The 24,790-nt window shown below is 42.8% G+C and overlaps 1 protein-coding gene across 19 annotated transcripts in view; it reads right to left on the bottom strand.

The window, feature by feature from the left end:
• The window catches only part of PARD3 (par-3 family cell polarity regulator), a 597,553-nt gene that overhangs the window by 175,238 nt on the left and 397,525 nt on the right, over window positions 1–24,790 (bottom strand). The gene's annotated exons all lie outside the window — the stretch shown is intronic.

Here is a 24,790-nt window from a genome sequence, read left to right as displayed (position 1 = left end):
AAAACACAAGAGGAAAAACAAAGTCTTAAATCTGCTGCCATACTTAAAAATCAACACACAGACTAACTAGAACCAATTAACTTGTAAGTTTTGAGGAATAATTTTTAAAAGAAGATTTTCTTGCAAAAACCTCACTGAAATGTCACCTAGAAATCTGGTATTTCTCACTGCTAATTACCGAGGTCTTCATGTCTAAGGAGTGCTTTGCTATAAAGATTTGTCTTCCTATTTACCCTGAGAAATGTATAGGTTAAATGATGCGACTTGGCTGAGGAGAGAAGTGAAAATGGCAGACATTCAGTACCAGCTACCAGAAGCCTTGTGCACCCACACCCCAAGCGACCCTGTCCCCAGCCAATAGCAAGTCCTGCACTGGTGCGGGCAACATGTCATCTGACTCCATCCCCTGCCCTTCATTTCTGCATATGCTTTGCCCTTCATTTCTGCATACTTGCACCATTATGTGCTTTAATCACTTCCTTTCTCCAGGAACTCGGTATCTCTTTCTGGAAATTTCCAGTTTCTGGCAGACACCTGTGCGGTACAGCCATTGTGCTACACCATCTTTGAACACTGCTTGCTATAACAATGTGCCAGGGCCCTAAGGATCCCTGGGAGATGCCAGCTACCCAGTGGGCCAAGTTCAAGAACCTGTAAAGCAAAACTGAAGACTCTGTCCTGCATTCCTGCATCACCATGAGAAACCTGCATGCCTTGGGCAAGGCACATGTTCACACAAGCAAAATCACCTCACCAGCATTTAACCTCATTCTTCTGTAGTCCTTTGAGTCGTGTGAAAAAACTGAAAGTGTTAGTCACTCAGTTAGTCCAACTCTTTGCCACTCCTTGGACTGTAGCCCGCCAGGCTCCTCTGTCCCCGGAATTCTCCAAGCAAGAACATGGAGTGGGTGTAGCTATTCTCTTCTCCAGGGGATCTTCCCAACCCAGGGATTGAACCTGGGTCTCCTGCATTGTAGGTGGATTCTTTACTGTCTGAAACACCAGGGAAGCCCCCTTTGAGTCATACTTTTCGTAAATGGGTTTAGATCCAAGTTTCTCTAGAAGCTCTTTTTCGATTGATTCTGGTACAATCTTTCCCCACATTCTTGGTATGAGCAGTGACTTCCCTCAATTTAACTTGCCTTAAAGTCCTAAAAATCAACTTCTCTAAACTTTAGCTGAAGAAAATAAACATCTAGCCATGTGTCTCTGCAGGCTGTTCTGTGCATTCCTGTCCCAGTGCACTGAAGCTCTATGTGCGTATCTATCTGAAGACAGAGGCCCTGAGATGAGTCCACCTTGTCTGATGTCTTCATCTGACAGTCAAGGAAACTGACGCCCAAAAGGTATGCACTCAGAGCTGTCCAAAGTCAGCGTGCAAGGAAGGAGCAGAGTTCAAGTTGCCTCACTGAGTTTAAGAGACCCTGGGGGCTCTGAACTTGGGCCCTCTAGAGAAAATGAAATCCCCAGACCAGTGAAGTTCACTCTGTAAATCCTATGTGAGATGTATAATTGAGCACCTGTTGAAGGCTTTTTTGCTCATTTAATTACACTTAACTAGAATTTATTGAATTCTTCTTTATGTACTTGATCTTATTGATTCCCACAACCAGCATATTAGACAGGTATTCTAGCCTTCCTGTTTAGGGAAAACCTCAGGAAGCAAAGGGGGATTTAGTGATTTAACAGGTCATCTAGCAACTAAGAGCCATGCCCTGGTGGCTCAGTGGTAAAGACTCCACCTGCCAGCGCAAGAGACGCAGAAGATTGGGTTCGATCCCTGGGTCAGGAAGATCCCCAGAAGGAAGAAACGGCAAGCCGCTCCAGTATTCTTGCCTGGGAAATCCCATGGACAGAGGAGCCTGGCGGGCTACAATCCATGGGGTCACAAAGAGTCGAACACGACTCAATGACTGAGCACACACAGAATACAGAAAATCTGGGGCTTGCCAGATAGCGCTAGTGCTCAAGAACCTGCCTGCCAATGCAGGATATGTAAGAGATGTGGGTTTGATCCCTGGGTTGGGAAGATGCCCTGGAGAAGGAAATGTCAACCCACTCTAGTATTCTTGCCTGGGAAACCCCATGGACAGAGGAGCCTGGCAGACTACAGTCCATGGGGTTCACAAAGAGTTGGACACGACTGAGCGCACATGCAGTCTAGCCACTAAGCAGCAAAGCCAGGACTCCAGCCTAAGGCTCTCTTTATAACCACACTCAGCCACCTCCAAAGCTTTAGGAACCAAAGACAGCTAGCCACTCTATGCCTTTGTACTGAAAGTAGTTGGTTCAAACATCTTCATTGAAGTTACTGAGACAAATCTTGCTTTGCCAGCAGCAAGGAGGTCCAGGAGACATTGTTCCCAAATGAACTTTTCTATGGAGGCCAGGAGTCCAGACTCAAGGTCAAGAACTGCTCCTTGAGTTTGGGGGAGAATGGATACACCTCTATGTAAGGCTGAATCCCTTTGCTGTCCACCTGAAACTATCACAGCATCGTAAATCAGCTATACTCCAACACAAAATAAAAAGTTTAAAAAAAAGGGGGGTGGGTCTGATCCTAACCATTGGAAAGGATCACACCAACGGCCACATCCCCATCTCTAGAACATTCCAACATTTCTAAGTGCAATGACTCTAGAAGTCAAAGCGGTCTGCGTGACACATGCAAATCCTGCCAGGCAACAGCAGAAGCGGGTCAAATCACCCAAACCCAATCAGAGGGTAAAATAGCAAGAAGTCACTGGGTGTACTTCTCTGTATAATAATGGGTTCATGGTGTCTGGCCCTATTTTTTTTTTTTTTTTTGCCTCAGCCTCCATTTTATCAATGAGAAAAAAAAATCCTTTCCAACTTTCCAATGTATCTTTCCAATACAGGATCTTTCATATTTTAGTGACATTTAAAGAAATTGCTACCATGATCATGTACTGATTTGCTCAGCAGTGGTTTGTGGTGATGCTAGATGAATCAGGGAAGACAGATCTGATTAGGAAAAGCAGAAAAAGCTCCCATTTAGGCAAAAAACATCTTGGTAATCAACCATGATGAGAAGCAGCCCTGGAAAGTGTACATGACAACTCGATAGTGCTTTTGTCAAATAGGATGCTGTTTTAAGCCAGTGCAGTGTAGCGGCGGTTCTCTTTAAAAGGAAATTCACAAACTTGAGGATCATTATTTGATTGTGTACGGTTTTCATCAGCGCTAGTCTGATTAGATTTAATAAACGAAATTTGTGTTGCTTGGCATCCAGGAAAAAAATAGGTGACTTTTTTTTTTTTTTTTAAAGAAAACATAGCTTTTACTCAACCAAGCTAGAACAGCCTTCAGAAATGAGATGGTCCCTTAATGGACAACGTGCCCTTCTTGGGACTCCCACTAAGTGTCCTTACAAGCACGTTTCCCCTGTGGGGCTTGTGTTATCAAATCAAGGATGCCCAGATATGCCTAGTAACCCGACACTGCAGGAGTCCTGGAAGGATACAGACCAGGAAATAGTAAAGCAATTAAGAAACTGAGCCTAGCACAGTATCAATTTTGACTTTACCAGCATCATCATAAACTCCAAAGATTTTAAAAACCAAACCAAACACACACACACACACACACACACACACACCAGAAAGCGTGAGATCCAGATATAAAGTCTTAAGGGGGGGAAAAAAAAAGCAAGCACAGTAATCTTTCAAAACATAAGATGACTACATAAATAACCTGAAATAATATTCATAATCTATACGTGGAGGCATTCAAGTCAAATGACAGGAGATGGGTGAAAGTGTATCTTAATTATGATGTTAAAGCTTCCCTGACATCAGCTAGTTCATGGACCACACAATATATTTTCTGTAGTAAATAAACTCCCTCTTTGTAAAAAGGGGTCAATCAGTAATGACTGCTCCATACAGGGTTTTTATAAGGTTTGATATACTTCATTTTTTTTCAAAACATACCCACACAGGCAATCAAACCACATTAACCCAAAACACCAAAAATGCAAATACAAAGTAATTTGTTTCCCCTCCTAGCTACTACACTGACTTTATAATGAATTATATCTATATACATACACACACACATACGCACACTTAAATAAGGTAACAACAAGACACAATTCTGATTTTTCTAAATGCTTAATTTGGCACTGAAATCAGCCATGTCCACTTTACATGATTTTTGAGAGAGTCTTCCAGCCAACTACTTCTCTGAATCCTTTCTTTACCACTGTGCTCTTAATTCTTGCATGGTTCATTTTAATGCATTATTGTTTCATAATACAATACTACAAATTGCAAATTACATTTGGCTCAAGGAGTGATTATGAAAAACACCATCACTGCTGCCTTTGCTCGAATAACTCTGATAATAATGAGAGACTGATTGAGCACTAAGCAGTCCAAGTGATGAGAAGGGTCAATTTGAACATTTCTATTAAGCTTCTTTTGTTAAACCCAACACTTTGCCAGGTTAGAGGCAAATAATCATACCCTACATCTGGTTACCATGGTTTTCCTTTTCCTAAAGCATCAGAACAATTTAGTAAGTGGTACTGCCCCAAAGGCAATTCCTCAAATGCTAATAAGACCTAAGTCAAAAAACACATCTATGTAACAGGCACTTGAGAGAAGAAAAGGTAAGAGAGAACGATACTTTACTGCACACACTTTTTTTTTTTTTTCTTCTATTAGGACAAAGAATCTGGAGTATTTAGTAACAAAGATAGATAATCCCAATAATTTCTGTTACCCTCTGCCTATTTGATACTCACCCTGGTATCCGGGTTATACATGCTTAGAAGCGAATGCAAACACATGCATACAGCTTCAGGGTATCTTTTTTGAGTCAGAAATACTCACCATCAATTAAATATGTATTGTGATTCAAATTCAATGCTTTGACACTTGATAAGAGATACCTAATGAAAGGGCCAGCTTAAGCCCCTTCCATTATATCGTGATGTTTACTGAGTAAATGAGAGATGCAAAGAGAGAGAGATAATGTGGTCATTGGAGTTTGGGTGGAAGGGCAGGGAGAGGAAGGAAACAGATTTTTGGATAGCTCCCGGAAACTTTGAAAGATGAAAACTTCCCCAAAGAGCTCATTATCTATAAAGTGAAGGTGTCAGTCAGCACTTTTTTCTGTCGATGATAGGAAACAGTTTCTGTTGATTCACATTTCTGAGAATGCTCTCTGCAGAATAAATTAGGACACAGAGCTTTTCATTTTTTATCTTTCAGTGGATTTGCATATTCAAATTTAACATTAAGGAGCTGACATGTTCTTTTAAGGCCCAATGGGGCTGTGCAGGCAAATAACCAGGAGCTGGTGGTGGTGGTTTAGTCGCTAAGTTGTGTCTGACTCTCGCGACCCCGTGGACTATAGCCCACCAGGCTCCTCTGTCCATGGGATCTCCCAGGCATGAATACTGGAGTGGGTGGCCATTTCCTTCTCCAGGGGACCTTTCTGATCCTGGAATCCAACCCAGTGTCTCCTGCATTACAGGCAGATTCTTTAGCGACTGAGCTATGAGGGAACCCCCACCAGGAGCTGGAGGCCACACCTAATTCTTAGGCCTAGAGAAACAAGCAGGCGCCCTCAGAGGGTGCAGCTCCCTAGGCCTTGGTGCCCACACTCACCGTCTACTGACTCACACCACCCTCTTAAAGAACAAAGCATCAAGGTCACGTATTTGGTTAAAATCAGTGTTCTTACTGGGTTCTGGTGAGTCTGCACACATGGAAGATGGTCACACGGCACCAAAAAATGGCAAATGGCTAGAAAAGATTCTCCATCCTTCTGTGCTGCGGCTTCGTTCTATCAGGAAGCACAGCGCTGAGTACTGTTTATGACTCAGTGTGGTAAAAACCCAGCTGGTAACTAGGATCCACAACCTAGGGATGGGTTCAGGGACTGAAGGCAGGCACTTAGGAGGAAGAGGCGTGTTTAGGGACTCAACCCCAGGCAACATACTCCTCCTGGGAAGGGCAACGTGAAATCCAACAATTGGTCAACCACCCCATTTCCCCCATATTTGGCTGAAGAGTTCAATAAGCATTCCGATATAAAACTTGTAGATTTGTGCCCTGGCCTGGAACTTCTCTCATCCCAGCTCACTCCCACCTCCTAAGAGCTGTCACGTCTGTCTGCATTGCCTGCTGTGTGGTCTGAGGATCCAGGACACTCTGGCAGACACATGGCAAAAGTGGGGCTCCGTCATAACACATGTGTGTGTCCAACCAACGTTTCTGGAATCGAAGCCAACACCACTCACATCGGTTTAAATTCCCAAGTTGCCTCATTTACAGCTGCTGTTATAGGATATCATCATGTTGCTTTTCCTGGGTTGACGCTTGATCTGTCTGGTCTAAACTAGTATAATCATGGTACATTAGTAAACCTCACTTCATTGAGGTCAACACACATACACACTCCTCCTTGGAAGGGTAGCTCCAATTTGGTAGGGAAAGGAAATACCCCTAGTTGAGATAAAACTATTTTCCCCAGCCTCTTTCAAAAAGAAGAGAAGACATTAGTTAAGAGCATGCCACTGGAGCCAGATTCCTGGGTCAGAATCCCAGCTTTGCCTGTCACTAGCTATGTGACTCCCTACGCTTGGCCAAGTTGCTGAATCTCTTGGCTAAAAAGCAACCACCCTCACAGCTTCATTTTGAGAATGAAGTGAATTATACATTCACTGTGTGTTGGCACAATAAAGCACTCAGTACATATTAACTATTTTATTATCATTGTTAGTCTTTATTTCTGGCTTACAAAAATTGATGGCACTTCCAGAAAGATCCTTAAAAAGGGGGCTGCCTCCACTAGCAGCTGCCTCTTCCCCTTCTTGCTTCTTCCTGCTTAGAATTCTCATACGACACCCAGAGTTGTCACCACGAAGTGACAGTGAGGACAGAAATACATGTTGGGAGATTCGTGTTCACAGCAGCACTATACACAACAGCCAAAAGATAGATGCAAGTGAAGTGTCTGTGGATGAGGAAAATGGGGTCTATACACACAATGGAATATTATTCAACCTTAAAAAGGATGGACATTCTGACATGTGTAACATGTTTGAAACTTAAGGACATTATGCTAAGTGAAATCAGCCAGTCACAAAAAGATAACACTGTATGATTCTACTTATATGAAATATCTCGAGTAGCGAAGTTCAGAAAGACAAAAAGGTAGATCAGTGGTTGCTAGGGATGGGAGATGGAGAATGGGAAATTACTGTTTCAAAAGGACACAGTTTGCATTTTAACAAGATCAAAAGACTTCTGGAAATGGATGGTGCTGATGGTTGCCCAACAAGGTGAAGATGGTTAAGATGGAGCCAAGACATGTAAGCAAACTAAATGTCCATGGGCCGATACATGAATAAAGAAGTGGGAGGGTGTGTGTGTATACACGTGTGTGCAGGCACAATGGAATATTATTCATCCATAAAAAGGATGAAACTCTGCCAACTGTAGCAAAATGGATGAACCTAGCGATTAGCACATTAAGTCAGACAAAGACAAATACCATATGATATACTTATATCTGCAATCTAAAATACATGATACAAATGTACAAATGAACTGGTCAGAAACAGACTCACAGACATAGAAAACAAGCTTATGGTTACCAAAGGGGATGAGGAGAGGGGAGGTATATTGGGAGGTATGTTATAACTGAATCACTTTGCTGCACACTTGAAGCTAATACAACACTGTACATTAACTATATACTTCAATGAAATTTTTTTAAATGGTTAAGAGGGTAAATGTTATACTTTGCCACAATTTAAGAAATAAAGAAATATACATTAAGGATGGCTCAATAAAAAAGGAGGTACTGACAGTGCTGACACTCTGGGACCACATACAAGTCTTGGTCAATCTTCAGACTTCTTTTAGAGAAAAATAAGCAGTGTCTTGTTACAACCATAGTTACTTGGGTCTGTGCTATAACCAGAACAATTTCTCCCAGAAAAAATCATGGAGGTGAGGAGCAAAGAAAATTTCCTTTCAGGGATTTGGCTTCCCCAACAGAGGATCTTTGTAAAAGATCCCATCTTCATGTCAGTACCTCAGCTGGTTGGGTCCTACAGTTCCCAGCAACCAACTTTCTCCAGACATCTCCCCCCACAGTCAGTCCACAGTGGCCAAGGAACAGCAGGATGGAGACAACAGCCTTCCAAAAGAGAATGAGCAGAACTAACTGAGAACCAAAACCCACCAATCAGAGCCTCTTCGATTCAGGCCAACACCACCATTCCAGCTGACAAAGACTTCTCAGCAGATAAACAAGAAGAAAACAACATTCCCTGAGTCAGAATGATTTCATTTCCCTTCATTGTTCCTGAGGCTATGTGGGCATTTCTCCAGTTGGGGTGCAAAAACGCCTTCACACACTTCTTTTTATTTGGCTGTTAATAGAATTTCTCTCTAATCAGATGGCTACCTCTCAGCTGTGTGTATTTAGGACAGTGGAGGATACTTCTAGAAGAAAATATCCTTTTCCATTACAGACCCAGAATACTAGGAAATAATATGAAAATTCTATAACTCCTACCTCACAAGAATAATAATGTTCAAAGGAGTTTTGCCAGACTAAATAGACAAGTAGGGGTCGACTCTAAGACAAAAAGCATAAAACTTTGACAGTGAAGATAATAAGACCCATATGGATAAAATTATATTTAAATACGGGACCTTTCAGAAAAAAAGAGTTCCATAGGAAAAATGTTATATATTTTTCTATCTGTTCATTAAAGTTGAGAAGACAGATCTAAAAGCTTTGAAAAAACCTTTTCAAGCATCACAATGGTTTCTAACTATGACCAAACAGTAGCTAACTGGTTACATTTCCTGCTCCTTAAAAATTAGTTTATCTTATTACTGAAATTATAAAAGAAGGCAAAATTGTGTCACAGCAGGAAATACACACATAATTCTACACTTTCCTGGGAAATATATTTCCAGAAAGAAATCTAGTTGCAGCATTTTTGAATGCAACAATGGCTATCAAGTCCAGAATACACAGATTGATTTGTGATATTAAAAAATGCATGTAAAAAATAACATAAAGGTTCTTAACAAAGGATGCATAGGCAGAAAACAGCCAGGAACCCTTCAGGAAAGGTCTACAAACTAAATAAAATCACAGGCACTATTCTATATACCAATTCAATGGTCTATATAAACCATTAATAGCTTGAACATACCCAAAACTTCATACGCTCTTGAATGGAACATGAAACATGAGCTGTGTGGCCTTGAAAAGCAAAGATATCTGCAAATCACAGTTTATTAAATTTTCTTTGAAGCCACGGGAAAGGCAGAACTCATAAATATTAGGGAAATCAGTCCTGGGAAAACACAGTCTGAAAATGAATGCATTGTAGAGTGAGGACTCCTGAGTATGTCGTAATGGTTAAATATCACAATATTTAAAAAAGAAAAAACCTTGCACACAAGGTAATTTTAGAGCTGGTGTCTTGATGAAGCAAGCGATTTTTTCCAACCCCAGGCCTTGTTTTGCAAGCGTGAGAGAAAGCTGGAGGCGGTCCTATTGTTACTTAGCATCTGAGTCCTCAGGGTCCACCCTCTCTGGTCCTGTGCAAGGCAGCCCCACTACTGCCAACAGGAGGGGACAGGGCAGAGACGGAGATGATAAGTTCTCCCACCTCTGAAGGAAAAAGAGATCCCACAGTCAGCAAAATCATTGCATCACTCTATTCCTCCTTCCTCCAATTACATTTTGGTAATAACTTACTTTTAAAAAAAGTTAATTCCTCATGTCCTAATTTCTATGAAGAGTGAAAGTCACTCAGTCATGTCTGACTCTTTGCAACTCCATGGGCTATATAGTCCATGGAATTCTCCAGGCCAGAATACTGGGGTGGGTAGCCTTTCCCTTCTCCAGGGGATCTTTCCAACCCAGGAATGGAAACTTTTGTAAAAGTCTGCAGTTGGGATTAACACACCACTTAAAACATCAATTCTATTGCTCAAAAACACAGACATCTGGCACAGGTTTCTGTACTTGTGTAGAGTGGGGCCAGGGGGGAGAAGAACTTTGCTTCTTGAAATGGGAGTTAATACATGATATCCTTGGAACAAGCTTTAGTGTCAGGAGATTGTGCTGGCGTCACACAGAGACACTGAACGACGAAACAATGGCAACCACTCAACACGCGTCCAGGGACATCTGTCGCCAGCAGCTCCCATGCAGCCAAGGCCACGAGCACCTGTAGCCCCTCAGGGGAAGCACTTCTGCAAGTCCTTCTAGTGAATAAGAAACACACTCCTAGCCTGCTGTACGTTTTTGATTCCACATGTAAGCGACATCACACAGTATTTGTCTTTCTGTGATTTATTTCACTTGGCACAATAATGCCCTCCAAATCCATCCACACTGTTGCAAATGGCAAACTTTCACTTTTTTAAAGAAGCAGACTCACAGGTAAAGAGAACTAGTGGTTAATAGCGGGGAGAGGGAAGGATGGGAGAAGCAATTTAGGGTTTAGGGGTGGGGGATGAAGAGGTACAGATTATTGGGTCTAAGACAGGCTACAAGGATCTATTATACAACACAGGGAATATAGCCAATGGTTTGTAATAACTATAAATGGAGCAGAATGTTTAAAAATTGTGAATCACTATATTGACATCCTGTAACTTATAGAATACTACACAGCACATATACTGTAATTAAAAAAAAAAAAAAAATTTTAAAAGAGAAACGCAGCCCTGCCCTGGCTTTGACGACCATACTTCTGCTCTCCTCGTCCCTATGCACTGGCCTCTCCTAGGTCCCCAGCATCTCCTTCTGCCAACTGAGTCCCCATGCTGAGCCCTCGGGCATCTGAAGGGTCCTCGGAGCTCGGCCTCTGCCCTTCTGACCGGCACATACTTCCTGGGCAGCCACTCGGTTGACTCTGCCCCAAACTCTGAGTCACCCTTTCCATCCTCAGCTCCCAAACCTCCACATCACCAGGCCTCCCCATGTGCCCCGGCGTCTCTACTTTTACCTGCAGACAAGTAAACACCAGTTTCAACACGTCATGTCTCCCCAAATTGATCCTCTGGAGTTCTCCTGTCAGCACCTGACTATCCACCCAGCTGACTGGGCCGAAGCACAGAATTGTTGCTGACTGTTCTTCCTCTCTTATTTTTTATATCTAACCAAGGATTCAAGTCCCCTAGATTCTGCCTGAGAAATACATATTGCATCTCTGTCCCCTCCACCACCATCATCTCTGGTGATGATTTTTTGCAACAGCAGCTTAGCAGAGTTTTTAAAGTTAAAAATTACAATTTTCTGAACATTTTTTTCAAGCCATTCTCCTTTTTCTTAAAGAGACACATGTAAAATTTGATCTATAGAAAATTAGGGGAAAAAAACAATTTAAATATTAACCAACTGAAATCCAGTTTAGCCATATTAAAAGACGAAAGTATAAAAGTAAATAAGGTAAAAATTAATTTTACAAAAAGAAAAGAAAGGACATGTGATCCTCTGTGCTGACTCTGCAGTAAAAATGAGGTACTGAGCAAGGTTTCCCTGTTTAGGTATCAAGTATTTCCTGAGCATTTTCCATGTGCCAGAAACTGTGACAGGCAATGGGAATCGGGGGAGAAAGGGCAATGATCAGGTCCTTAAGCAAAGTTAAATGACAAAAACAAACCAGTAGAATAAAGAGCAAAAGATATGAATTAGTAGTTCACAAAAAAGGAGTAACACATGAAAGTGTCCAATCGCACTCAACAGAGAAATGTGTATTAAATATTTTCCACTTGTGAGATGGTCAAGCCATTCTTCTGAACAGCTTCACAGTGTCCTCAGGATAATGTCCTAACTGTATCACAAGTCCTTTACGACAGGCCACCCTGCCTCCCAAATGCCTCCAGGCTCCTCCTTCTACACCTTTGCAGACCTAGAGGACTTCTACCATCTAAACAGCATCTTTCAAATTGTGTGTTGTAATCCATTAAAGACATAAAATTGATTTGGTGGGACTCACCTACCATTTTTTTTAACAAATTACAGAGTAATAATAATGGCTACAACAGCTAGCATTTACCAAGTGCATTCTTTGTGCCAGGAGGGTTCTAAAGTGCTTAGTACACATTAACTCACTTGAGCTTCCAGGCACCTCTGTGATGCAGGCACTGTTATGATCCATACTTTACAGCTGAGAAAAGTAAAGTGTGTTCATGAACTTGCCCCAAACACAGGCTGCTGAGGATACAGCTAGAATTTGGACCTGAGCCATCGATCTTCAAAGTCCAGGCCCTTGACCTCTATACCCCGCTGCCTCTCAACATCAGAGCCCATCATGAGGAGGAAGGGCAAGGATCACACTGCTAAAATGTTTACTGGAGTTACTGGTGCATATATGGCTCCCACCGTGGCTCAGATGGTAAAGAATCTGCCTGCAATGCAGACTTGGGTTGATCCCTGGATCAGAAACATCCCCTGGAGGAGGAAATGGCAACCCACTTCAGAATTCTTGCCTAGAGAATCCCTTGGACCAAGGAGCCTGGTGGGCTACAGTCCATGGGGTCACAAAGAGTCAGACACAACTGAAGCGACCGAGCATGCACGCACGTGTTACAGGTGGAATGTGTTTCTTGCCAAAGATCACATCAAAAGAGTTTGAATCCCTTTGATGCAAAAGGCTCCTCTCCCCCAGAAGCCCAATCAGATACAGAACGCACAACCTCTCTAGGTCCTCGGTTTTGAGGTCATCTTCTGGAGGAAGGCCGACTCTGCCTGCAGGGCTGGCCCACTTGCTCTGATCCCCCACCTCCACAATCCCTCTCCCACTGGCTCCCTGCCTCCTGCTCTTCTTACTCCCACCGCTTCATCCCCCACACCTGATGTGGAGCCTCCCCTGGAGTAAGCCTCCAGTATTTGTGGAATGTGCAGAGTAAAGCTTTTATCCCTCAGTTACTGAAAATCATACACACTCCGTAAACAGACTTGAAAAACATTCACCCCCTCATGCTCAGAAACAAACTTTCCAGGTGAGCGGTGAAAATTCTCAGAATTCGTTTCACTGCCCAGGTGACGTTTGTGGGCGGTGCATGGCCGCACATGCCTACCGCACATGCGTCTGAATCATGTGATGTGACAGCTGACAGAGGGATGCAGAGACGGGACTAGATACGGCAGGAGAAGGAGGCAGTTCCCTTCAGAAGTAATCAGGAGAAGAGTATTTTTTAAAAATGTCTGTATGTGTATAACTGAGTCATTTTACTGTATGGCAGTTTGGCACAACACTGTAAAACAACTATACTTCAATTAAAATTTTTTTTAATTTTTAAAAAAAGAAACCAAAAGAAAAAAAAAGCAATCAGGAGCAGAGGCCCCTGGCCACCCCACACCAGGTAACTGCCTTTCCTGCCCAAAGCACCATCTGGGGAGCACACTACCCTTCACGGAACTGTTTTGGCTTCAGATCTGCAGCCCTCAGCCGCCAGTTTGCAAAGGAGCCCTGAAAGTTAATCTTTAATAGAACTACTCGTCAATATGATGGCCCATCAGGAGGTTTCCTGCTCATTTATACTTACCTGAACATGGAGAAACCAAATTTATTTGAGGGGAATCACCTTTCCCCTGTGTGCTGAGGACAACTCAGGTGTGCAATAGAGAGTGCCCAACACAGATGGTTGTCAGTGCTCTGACTCTGCCAGGCGGCTGCAGCTAGGCTCCTAGACACACTCCAAAGGAAAGCCGCCCGCCTGTGACACTGCCTGTCGACAGTGGCTTTACTTTCTTAAAACTGTTTCAGGATCAACCTATCCTGAGATAAAGTAAGTAGATGCTCTCATTTTCTCTGTTAAAAATGTTTTTATCTTCTAAAAGAAGACAAAATTCAAAAGGAAAGAAAAAAAAACCTGAAACTCTCCGAATTCAAAAGTACAGGTGAGATGGTTCCCTAAGGACTAGGAAATTAGGAATTAGGTCAATGAGTTCCCCGCAAGCAGCAGTGGGAATCTGCCAAGGCCAGGGGTGAGGCTCCCAGGGAGCTGGATGTGGGACCAGCCTCCCAGAGTGGGGACCCAGGGCTGGGCACTTCCAAGCTCCAGGCAGGTGCTGATATGGGCAGCAGGGATAAGAGAGGGGGAAGGATTAGGAGAGGAAGAAGAGGCTGAGAGCTTATTCTCAGGAAAGGAAGAACTGCCTTGAAATTATTTTAATAAAAATAATAAATAAAACAGCAGTGATGGAGCCAGCAGGAAGGTGTGTAGAAAGAGAAGGCGAATGAGGTGTGAGAACAGAAGTCAGAGCCTTCCCAGGACTCTGGGGCCATCCTGAGACGGGGGAGCAGGAGGAAAGATGGCCTTCTTATCATCATCACCGCCATTCAGGTCACCAACAGAGCACTGAGAGTTCCCTGTGCTGTAGAGTGGGTTCCCGTTAGTCATCTATTTAATACATAGTATCAATAGTGTATATGTGAAACGAACACAACACTGATAATCTATATGTGAAGCTAGCACAAACGTTGTAAAGCAACTATGCTCCAATCAAAATTAATTAAAAAAAATAAAATCATCATCACTAGCATTCCAGACACAGAATAGACAAGTTTGAGGGTCCATTGTGAACAAGCAGATGTGGATGTTAATTTTTAATTAACAGTTAAATTCTTGAGTCCTTAAGAATTAATTTGGAGAGAGTCGTAATGACCAGCCCATCACCCTCAAGATCAGAAACATGGGCCAAAAAGTGGTCGAGGATGGACAGCCCTCTAAATTAACTGGAAGAGCAGAAATGGAGAGAGCTTAGTACAGAAAGTGGGGATGTTTTCTAGTTTGTATCAGTTCAGTTCAAGGTCCCTGTTCCTTTGTGTGGACAGAGAATGTAAAGTTCTTCTTTGAGTTTCTTTTTTTAGGGACCGGAATTGTTATATAAAGCAATAGATCATGAGAAAGAGAGATGATGTTTTCCATACAGGTGGAAGGTAAGCACATTACAGATGCTGTGGCAGGAGAGATGAAGGAGGTGAGCATCATTCCCCATCCTGGTCAAGCCACACCTCAATGGTCAGGACCATGCCAGACCTGGGGCTGGGAGGGAAAAGGGGAAAGCTCCAGAGTGCCACGTAGGTGTGGGGCTGTCTGTAAGCTAACCTAGTGGGAGTGGGCCCCAGAAGGGAAAAAGCTAGCCACCAGGTCATTCTCTCTGGGTAAAACCCAGAGAGCTGGTTGGACAGCTTGTGAAAAGTAAAGCCAAGGTTCTGACGTCTTGTAAGAACAAGATCTTACACCATCTCCTGGAGCCTGACATTTGAGGCTTAGGAAGACAGTCAAAGGCAATCTTAACACTTACTCCTTGTTTGAATCTATGACCCCCTCAACCAGACAATCCCCAGCCTGAAACTTCGGGTCTGCCCAACGAGAGGAACCTAACTTGGAAATCCTATCATCTTTTGTTTTTTTGCAAGTTTGATGTAATAGAAAATTCTTAAATCATTTATGGCTACTCAGAGCAGAGAAAATGGGCACTTCCAGAGCAAACGAAAGAACTTGATGTAGCTCCTTGAGCATGAAAAGGCTTGCTCCCTAGGGACCATCTCCTGAGTCACAGGCCGACTCGGGAAGTAACTTCAGCTCCCAAAGGCAGGAACAAGCACAGCCCTGCCCTGGCGCAGCCACTGCTCATCACCTGCAAAACCACTCCAGGCAGAAATTCCTCACGGGCCCTGTCACCACTTATTCTAGCAATTTCATGGACTTATTTATCTGTTCACACAGCAAACACATTATCTTAGTCTGGGTTTTGCCAGTAGCAGATCCTGAGTCAGGGTTCGGGGCTGTGGTCTACTGGAAGCTGAAGAATTTGGGTCAGGAAGTGGCGATGGGACAGAAGGAAGGAAAGGCAGCTGGGCAGGATGGTTCCCAAGCCTGGAAGCAGGGTGGCTGATGCCCAGACAAACTCTGGGAGCTAGAGGAAGGAAGGCCTCTCTACCCCGGGCTCCCCGGGGCAGATGAGCGCCGATTCTGATGTCAGTAGGTCAGGGTGGGGCCTAGGGTGCTGCGTTTCTGCTAGGTTCCCAGGTCCTGCCGTGCATATTCATGGCTAAGGGCACAGACTTAACACCTCAGCGTTCTAACCCTAAGGCTATTCTTGGGTCACTGGGCTTTCTTGGGTCACTGGTTGAGGCTGCCCTGAGCAGGCATTGTTGCGGGTGCTGCCGGCAGTTCTGCACAGCAGAGCTGGGGCATCCGGGCAAGCCAGCATCTGGTACCTTCAGCTTTTACTCTTAGAGACTTGGAAGGCTGCTGGGGTTTGAGAGGGGGTACATGCCATGACTGCTAGCTGCAAGGTTCAGACTGCGGCAGAGCAGCAAGGGCAGGAGTAGGGAGTGTAGCTGGCAGACTATTGCCCAGATCTGAGGGACAAGGATGCTGCAAAGTACGAGGATTACAGAGACGTGCTGAAAACAGATCAAATAGACCTTTGCTTTCATACATTATAGATTAAATGTGGAGTGTGAGGGAAAAGGAATCGGAGTACTCCAAGCTTTCAGACCTAAGCAACTGAAAGAACCGAGCTGCCATTACACAAGAAAGGAAGATGGGCAGGAACAGTCCGGAGAAACACCTGAGCCGCATGGGGAACACACATTAGGTTTCAGATGCCTGCTCGGCATCCAAGCAATTGCATGAAGAGGTAGCACCTGCCCATCCAGAGGTCAAAAGAAGCTGCCCAAGCGAGGGATGTGAAGCTGGGAATCGTCTGCCTGCAGTCTGTCTTTAAGTTCTAAGGCTCTGTTTCCTAAGAATGCAAACATTCTGTGTTACAGAAAAGAGACAGACAGAGACCGAGGCCTGACCTTTGGGCACCACAATATGTGGAGGATGGGGCAGGACCAGAACTGGCAAAGGAGAAGACGATGGGGTAAGCAGGGAGGAAGGAGGCCCCAGGAGCGTGATCTCAGAGAAGAGCAAGAACTGACGTGCCGAATGCTCCCGCAGACCGAGGAGAGCGTGCAAATACGGCAGGAGGGTACAGCAGGGGAGGCCACTGGTGGCCAGATGAGAACAGGCCTTATGGAGCCACGGGGTGCAAGGGCTTCATTAAAGGGGGTTTAAGAGAAAACAGGAAAATGGAGGCAGCAGACAGAAACTGATCCCACGGTTTGCTGTAATGGGTAAAAGAGAAAATGAGGCAGTAGCTGGAAAGGGAGGTGGGGTAAGACAGATTTTCTCTAAGGTGGAGGAGAATACAGAGTGGATGCTCCAGGAGGGAAGGGCCAGAATCAGGGTGAAGGAGAGAGAAGCAAGCATTGCTGGAGCAACGTCCCAACATAAGCAAGCTTAAAGCGTGGGTCCTAGAAAAAAGTAAGTAGAAAGTTTACCAGGAGACCATAGGTTATCTCAGTATGATAGGAAACCTAATCAAATTTTACTCTTTTGATTCTAAATAGAGTATTATTAAACATAGGTCAGAAAAAAAAAAATTCCAACATTCAATTAGGTAAGAGGTCACTTCCCCAGTGACTCCTTTAAAAGACAGTTGTAAAGGATATCAAATGGTTTCTTTCATATAATACATTGTGGCTTGACAAAAATCCATTTAGGAATAACATATACTTGATCCAGTACATTTAATGTAAAAGATTCAGAGAGTCTCTCTGATGGTAACAAATAAAAACATTCAGAAAGAATATTTCCTGTCTTGGCGATGGTAAATGTCATTAGCCAAGTTCGTCTTCTGGTGCATTTTTCGATGGTGTGTGGTATTTATTTACCCCATGTTAGTAAGGAGTGAATAGTCACTGGCTTTCAATTTTCACATCAATCACAGCAAAAAGATTCTATTTTCTACACAGTCTGGTATTGAAATTGACTTAGCATCTCAGAACTGTCAAAAATTTCTTTTACGAAAGGTTTGCTTTACACAGACTATAAAGCAGGTGTCATCCTTGACACGTGCATTCTGTATTCAGGCCGCTGTTCTCTGGAAAAGCAGCATTAAAGAACGTCAGAAAAGGTCTTAGCGAGGCCCAGCCGTCACGCTCGGCACCCCTCGGCTCCCTCTGCAGTCAGTTTCCGAGCTGGAGATGTCAGAGGCTCTGTGCTTCAGCTTCTAACGAGGACGAGAAGGATGCTATCAGCTGCCCCAAAACTCATCTTTGCTAACAGGTCAGCCTGTCACTTACTTTCCTCTGTTAAAAACGGGAACCTCTGTTTCCATTCAAATTAGAAGAAGTCTATATTAAGTATGGGATTAAGGAATTCAGAACTTACTCCAAGGAAACCTCTCAACAGGTATACTTATATAAAGGACCTGTTCTCTGCCCAGATGACAAACAGAAAAATAATGCAAAATCGCTCTCTTCCAGCTCTTTCTTTCCCATGACAAAGTACTGCTCCTGTGTTTCATTAAGTGGGCCTAATTTTCTCCACATTTATTTTAACTGTGTCCCCTGAATCACCAGCAGGCTGCAAGGGATGTCATTCAATTTTACCAATGAGAAACCGCTAACTTTAATCCACAGGGCAACCGGGCCTGAGGCAAAATCCACAAGTCCAGGTGTTTCTGACAGGAGCAAATGGACATTGTTGCAGGTGCCTCCATCCTGCAGCAAAGAGGGCTTGCTCAGCTCGGGAGGGGGCGAGGGGATGAAGGGAGGGCTGCAAACTGCTACCAGGTCAGACAGAGGCAACTCCTTCTCACAGGCACCCACCCCAATGCCTTAAGCCCACTTAGGACACGGCTTTCCTCTTCATCATCCCACTTCTCTTTGAGTGGGATGCAGTTCTACACATCTTGGAAACAGAGCTAACTCAGCAGTCTTTCTGAAAACCCAAGGGGCCATGAAGCATGACGGGGCTGTGGAAGAAGGCTTTGCCCTAAAGCAGGGGTCCCCAACCTCCAGGATCTACTGCCTGCTGATCTGATATGGAGCTCATATAATAACAATAGAAATAAAGTGCACAACAAATGTAATGCGCTTGAATCATCCCGAACCATCCCCACCCCACCCCTACTCCGTGGAAAAACTGTCTTCCGTGAAACCGGTTCTTGGTGCAAAAAGGTTGGGGATTGCTGTTCTAAAGGAAGCAGAGTCTGAGACACACTTGCAAGAGCTCTCACCCCTGTGAAGACAACACCTGGGCTGGCAGCTCTGTCCAGAAAAGTTTTTATAAAGGAACATGCGCCCTCATCCTTGGGGTCTCTGCAAACCTCAGTGTCACTATTTGCCAATATCTCTCTACTTTTCCACACTGGAAGAATGTCCTGGTTCAGCCATCCCTGACCAAAGATATTTATTTGTTCAGAAGCTCCCCCACCCCAGTTTTGCTTTTTTTTTTTTTGGTCTAAACTGTATAATCCATCAAGGGATGAACCTTTGCCAAAAATTGCCTTTCAAACTGGCCTGTCTGTCCATCAATGGATGAGTGACTATCCCAACCTACACACCTCATCACCCACAGGCTGTTCCTCTGCCTGCCTGTGACCCCAGCCATCATGTCACTTAATGAAACCAAACCAGCATATCATCTCCTCCCAAAGCACCCATCCTCACAATCGTTGGGTACAGTTGGGTGAGCTCTGAGTACACCAGCAGTGAGGATGATGGTTTTCCACTATGAAAAGGGGCCAAGAAAAGAGGGGATTAAAAACACTTCTCTGCCAAGCAGTAAACCCCAAAGCTTGACATCAAGAACACAAAGTTCCAGGGGACTTCCCTGGCGGTCCAGTGGCTAAGACTCTGAGCTCCCAGTGCCAGGCACCCCGGTTCAAACTCTGATTGGGGAATTAGACCCCACATGTCTCAGCTAAGACCCGGCTCAGCCAAATAAATAAATAATAAATACAAAATAACAATAATAATAAAAAGTTCCAAAGCAATCAATACAAACATTATGAAACCATCAAAACTGCTGATGTCGTAAACAAAATTTGTCAACAGCCACTAAGAATTCATTAAAAGTAAATTTATTGTTTTTTTAAAAAAAAAAAACAAAACTGTGCAATATGTGCTTCTCAAGACATTTGGACTCTGGCTTGTTGCTCATCTCTTCTCAGGCTTCAGTTTGGCCAGGCTAAACGAGAAACACGGTACAGACACACGGTTAGTGAGCACAGGTAAGGGAGACAACCACGACGCGTGTTTGCTATTCTCTCATAAGCCTACGTGTGATCCAGACTACAACATCGCGTTTTAAGATCTGATCGTGTTCATTGTGTTCTTAAGACAATTATATACTGAAAAGGGAACGACAGCCATATATCTGATTTCAACCAAACAAGGTTTCAAACGAAATTATCCTTTACCTCGTACAGAACAGGATAAAACCATGCTGGAGGGACCCAGGGAATCATTGTCAATGTAATTGGAGGATTCAATTTTAATGGTGACAAAGCACCATGGCTTTTGCTTTCATGGTCCAGGGGGTGACGGGCCCTCAGCCGTCATGTGTCACAACAGCAAACGAAGCACCCTTATGAGGCGTGCGTGGGGTCACGTCCAGGAAGCTTCAATTTTAGATGGCAGACAATTCTATGACATTGAGAATGATTCTAATTTTTCAGGCAAAGTAGCATCAAATTACACTTATTCCAGGGTGAAAAGTGGGGAATACATCGATTTTAAGTGCTTACTATCTGAACATACTGTCCCAAATAAGGGAGTTTATTTTCTTTTTGATTATTTCATTCTGGAGATAGAAACTCACCAAAAAACACATTGCTTAATGATGCTGTTGCTTTCTTTGAAAAGTAGACACATTTAAAACATTAAACAACAGATCTCTCTCCTTCTAAAGGATAGACTTAGTTCCCTCTTTGGTGGCAATTTCAGACAATTGCAGAATTCTAGGAAACATTTTATGGTATTAAATTTGAATAGCCAAGCATTCGAGAACCAGAATATCCAAAGGAATCTGTGATATCAGAGGGCAGACCATTCCATGATATTCGAAAAAGAACGAAGGCTCTAAATCAGACCCTCCTTCTGCCCTGCACTTTCACAAAGAATGATCACATCAACAAAGTCATGTTTATCTGTTTCGTAGAGAAACTCGGGTTTCTCAGATCCAAAGCCATTTTAATTAAGGCTGTGGGAGTGCCTTTGGGGCAAGAGAAGATGTCATACAAGGACAAATTCATACAAACAAGGAACACTTTACATTTGTCACTTGATTCCTTATAGATTTAAATTTGTGATTTAAAACTTGCATTAAGGTAGCTTTTGCATTTCATATACTCCATAATTTATAAGCAGACATATAAATATGACTCCCAATATTCTTTCCTAGAGCTGTTTATCAATAATTAAACCATTTTTATGACTACTATTCAATACTCAAAGTAGAAAACCATGTCATCTGTATAGACCAACGAATAAAAATACCTATTCAGGGTGCCATGGATTCCTGCAGTACAGTTTTAAAATATATATATATTACCATGTGTAAAACGGAAGCTAGTGGAAAGCTGCTATGTCGCACAGGGACCTCAGCTCCGTGCTCTGTGATGACTGAGAGGGGTGGAATGGCAGGGAGGCTCGAGAGGGAGGGGATATACGTATACAGAGCTGATTCAGTTGTATAGCGGAAACACAACACTGAAAAGCAATCATACTCCAATTACAAAATTTTTTACAAATATGGTATATCTATTTGGCCCTCATCAAATGTAACCAAAACTCACAGACAACTTACAGGGGAAGGAAGAGAGTGTGTGTGTGTTTTGGGAGCAGGGGAGGGGGATGGTGGGGAGCAGAGCCTGCGAGCCTAATTTGAAGGAAAGTATATCATTCCCTCAAGAGACTAAAAAGAAGAAGTTCACATGCCTAAAAAGCCAGACGTGTAACATCTAATGCTCCTTACCCTTCCTCTTTGCTTTCTGTTAACTAAAAACAGAAACAAATCATAACATCCCCCACCACACACACCCCGCATCTCCTTACAAAGTGTTCTAAGAAATTAAATGCACATACACTTTTTGATTAAGGTATTTTAAAGCAACAGCACTAAAAGAATCTCATCCTGTTTTCCTCAACAGAACAAAAAAAAAAGGAAGAGATTCATTTTAAATCTTACTATCTTCCCCTTTGTTGTTACAAAAAAAAAGGAAACATAAAAGAATCAACCCAAAAGTCTATTTAGTCTCAAATAATTAGATTTAGCAGGTATGGAGGCAGTATAAAAAATGCTTTGAAAAATCTAACAGTGCTTTCAGAGTCTTCTCAAATACTAAGGGCATATCATAATGGTATGAAGGAGTGCCAATAGACAACCAAAGAAAAAGTTTATTTTACTCTAATAAAGGGTCCTCAACTCATTTTCAAGGAGGTGTATTCGGCAAGCTTCAATCATTTCCCTAAAGAAAACCAGTGGGAAGAGAGCCACGTTCTAGGGAACTCGACAAGTTACTGCAACATGTTCGGATATATCTGCATTGTCCATGTGGTGGTGTGTGGCTCTCCTGGGAGGAAAAAATAAATTGTTTTGTGGAATTCATACACTTCCTGGGGTAAAAGGACTCCCGACACAGCTAATTTGAAGCTGTCTGCATGTAGCATCAGCGCTCTGCCGATACAGTGGGCATAAATCACCTAAAAAGCAGAGATCATAGTATATAATAAAAGGATTAGGAAGTGATGAGTTTTGAGTAGTCGTTATCTTTGTCATAGAAGTTATCTAATTTTTAATAATGGCTGGGTTTAACAGTCAGTGGCAAAATTTCCAAAATTGAACAACTCTCACAAGTCAGCATGAGCTTACTCCAGCATATCTGTCCCAGAAAAGTGTGAATGTCCATGTGTTTCTCAGTAGCCATTCTTAAGCATTGGGAGGCTATAAACTTAGTTTTTAGGAAAAAACTTTCAGGCTGCACTTAAACAAAAAATGTGATTTTCAAGAACACTCAGGCCTCTGAAGTTACAAATCAGTCGTCATTGTCACAGAGCTGGCTTTCACTACAGGTTAGAGGCATAACCTATAGCATTTGATCTAGTGTACATGTTCGCAGTCGCTAAGTTGTGTCCAACTCTTGGCAACCCTGTGGACTGTAGCCCACCAGGCTCCTCTGTGCGTGGGATTTCCCAGGCAAAAATACTGGAGTGGGTTGCCATTTCCTCCTCCAGGGAGCTTCCTGACCCAGGAATTGAACCCGTCTCCTGCACCGGCAGACAGATTCTTTACCACTGAGCCATCAAGGAAGCCCACATGTTTTACAGAACTTTTAGCTCAGAAAACATTGCATAGGGTTGCATTTAGGGTCCCTTTGAAAGAAAATAAATTTGCCAAGTGCCCCCACACTCACCATTCCTCTAGCCCCAAAAAGAAAACTCTACCATAAAGCCTCTCTTATTCTGGAGTTGCAAGTTACAGAAAAAAATAATGTCTAATTAAAATAATGTATAAATTTCTAAAATAATTTACAAACAAACTAGAATTTTGCTTATTTCGTATTCCATGAGGTGACCAGAGCACTGAATCCATCAGATAATGGTTGGCTGATGAAGGACACCTACAAGCCTTCAGGAAGACTTCACTCAGGAGCGGGTTGTAGAAGCAGGATTGGTCTCCAGGCCAAATGTATACATTTTAGGGGAGGTTTCCTCTAATTTCATAGTTTTTGATTCAAAGAAGACAGGGGTGCAAATTCCCTCAATGTTAATTGATGGGCAACAGCCTAATTTCTGTGTGTTATTTAGATGCCTGATTATGAGCTGAGAAGCCTTCTGACTAACACCAAAATGGAAATAAAGTGGCAGTTAGAGCAATTCCATCCATCAGTGCCCCTGGACATGAAAATATAATGATGAAAGATGATCTGACTAAAAATGCATTCAGGAGGAGTGGTATATCAACAAGAAAAACTCCCGTATAAAAGGATGCTAATTCTAGTGTTCTGAAGCACTGAATATGGAAATGTGATCGTATTTAATTTAAAGCTGATACTGCTCATGGGCCAAGCTCTGTGTTATCTACGCCTATAGTTTACTTCCTCCATGCACTTGACTTAGCTCTGGCTGAGTCCATCCACAGGACACATCTGGTGTGTGTATAGCCTGCAGGTTGGGCTTGAGTCCTCAACTTCATGGTCTTGACTTATCTATAACTCCCTGAGTTATTGAGGTCAACCCCAGGACCATAAATCAGGAAATTCTATGAAAATAAAAACTCTTGTTCACATTTTACAATTAAAAAAAGCTAAAAGGAAGGGATTCATAATGCAGGATAACGACTTTTTGAAGAGTTAAGTGGTGATACCATCTGTTTTCAATTTTAAACCATCATCTTGATATGTTTAGGGTTTTAATTTATGGAACAATCAAGCAATCTTTATATTTAACATTAAATACCTGAATATTATAAATCACCTCCAATGAACATTTATGGGAGAGTTTCAGAGCAACTTCTGAACAACTTGTCACTTTTATTGTGTAGCCATGATTTGTAAAAAAAATGATATGCTAAGTAATCCTAGAGTATAATTTAGGGGCACAAAAACAACTGTCAGGAAACAGCCAGAGACTGCATTTAATGAAATCTTTACTGACTGAAGCAATAAGTATTAAATTAATCAACACAGCTTAATTGAAGCTCTATTTGTAACATTTTTTTAGACTTGTTATTAATGAGCCTTTATGCACTACCACTAACTTGAGCTCCATGTTCAGTGTCAACAATGAACCATTGTTCACACACACAAAAGAATAAACAGGGGCTGTGAGGGCCCTTTGTCTCTGTCCCTCCTTCCTCTCAACAGTTATTTACATGGTTGGCAAGATAGCATCTTTCAGGCACTTTAAAAGGGTCTGAAA

This window comes from Bos taurus, chromosome 13 (assembly GCF_002263795.3).
Source record: "Bos taurus isolate L1 Dominette 01449 registration number 42190680 breed Hereford chromosome 13, ARS-UCD2.0, whole genome shotgun sequence".
NCBI lineage: Eukaryota > Metazoa > Chordata > Mammalia > Artiodactyla > Bovidae > Bos > Bos taurus.
Note: the sequence above shows the minus strand (reverse complement) of the source record. Positions and strands in the feature narration are given on the sequence as shown.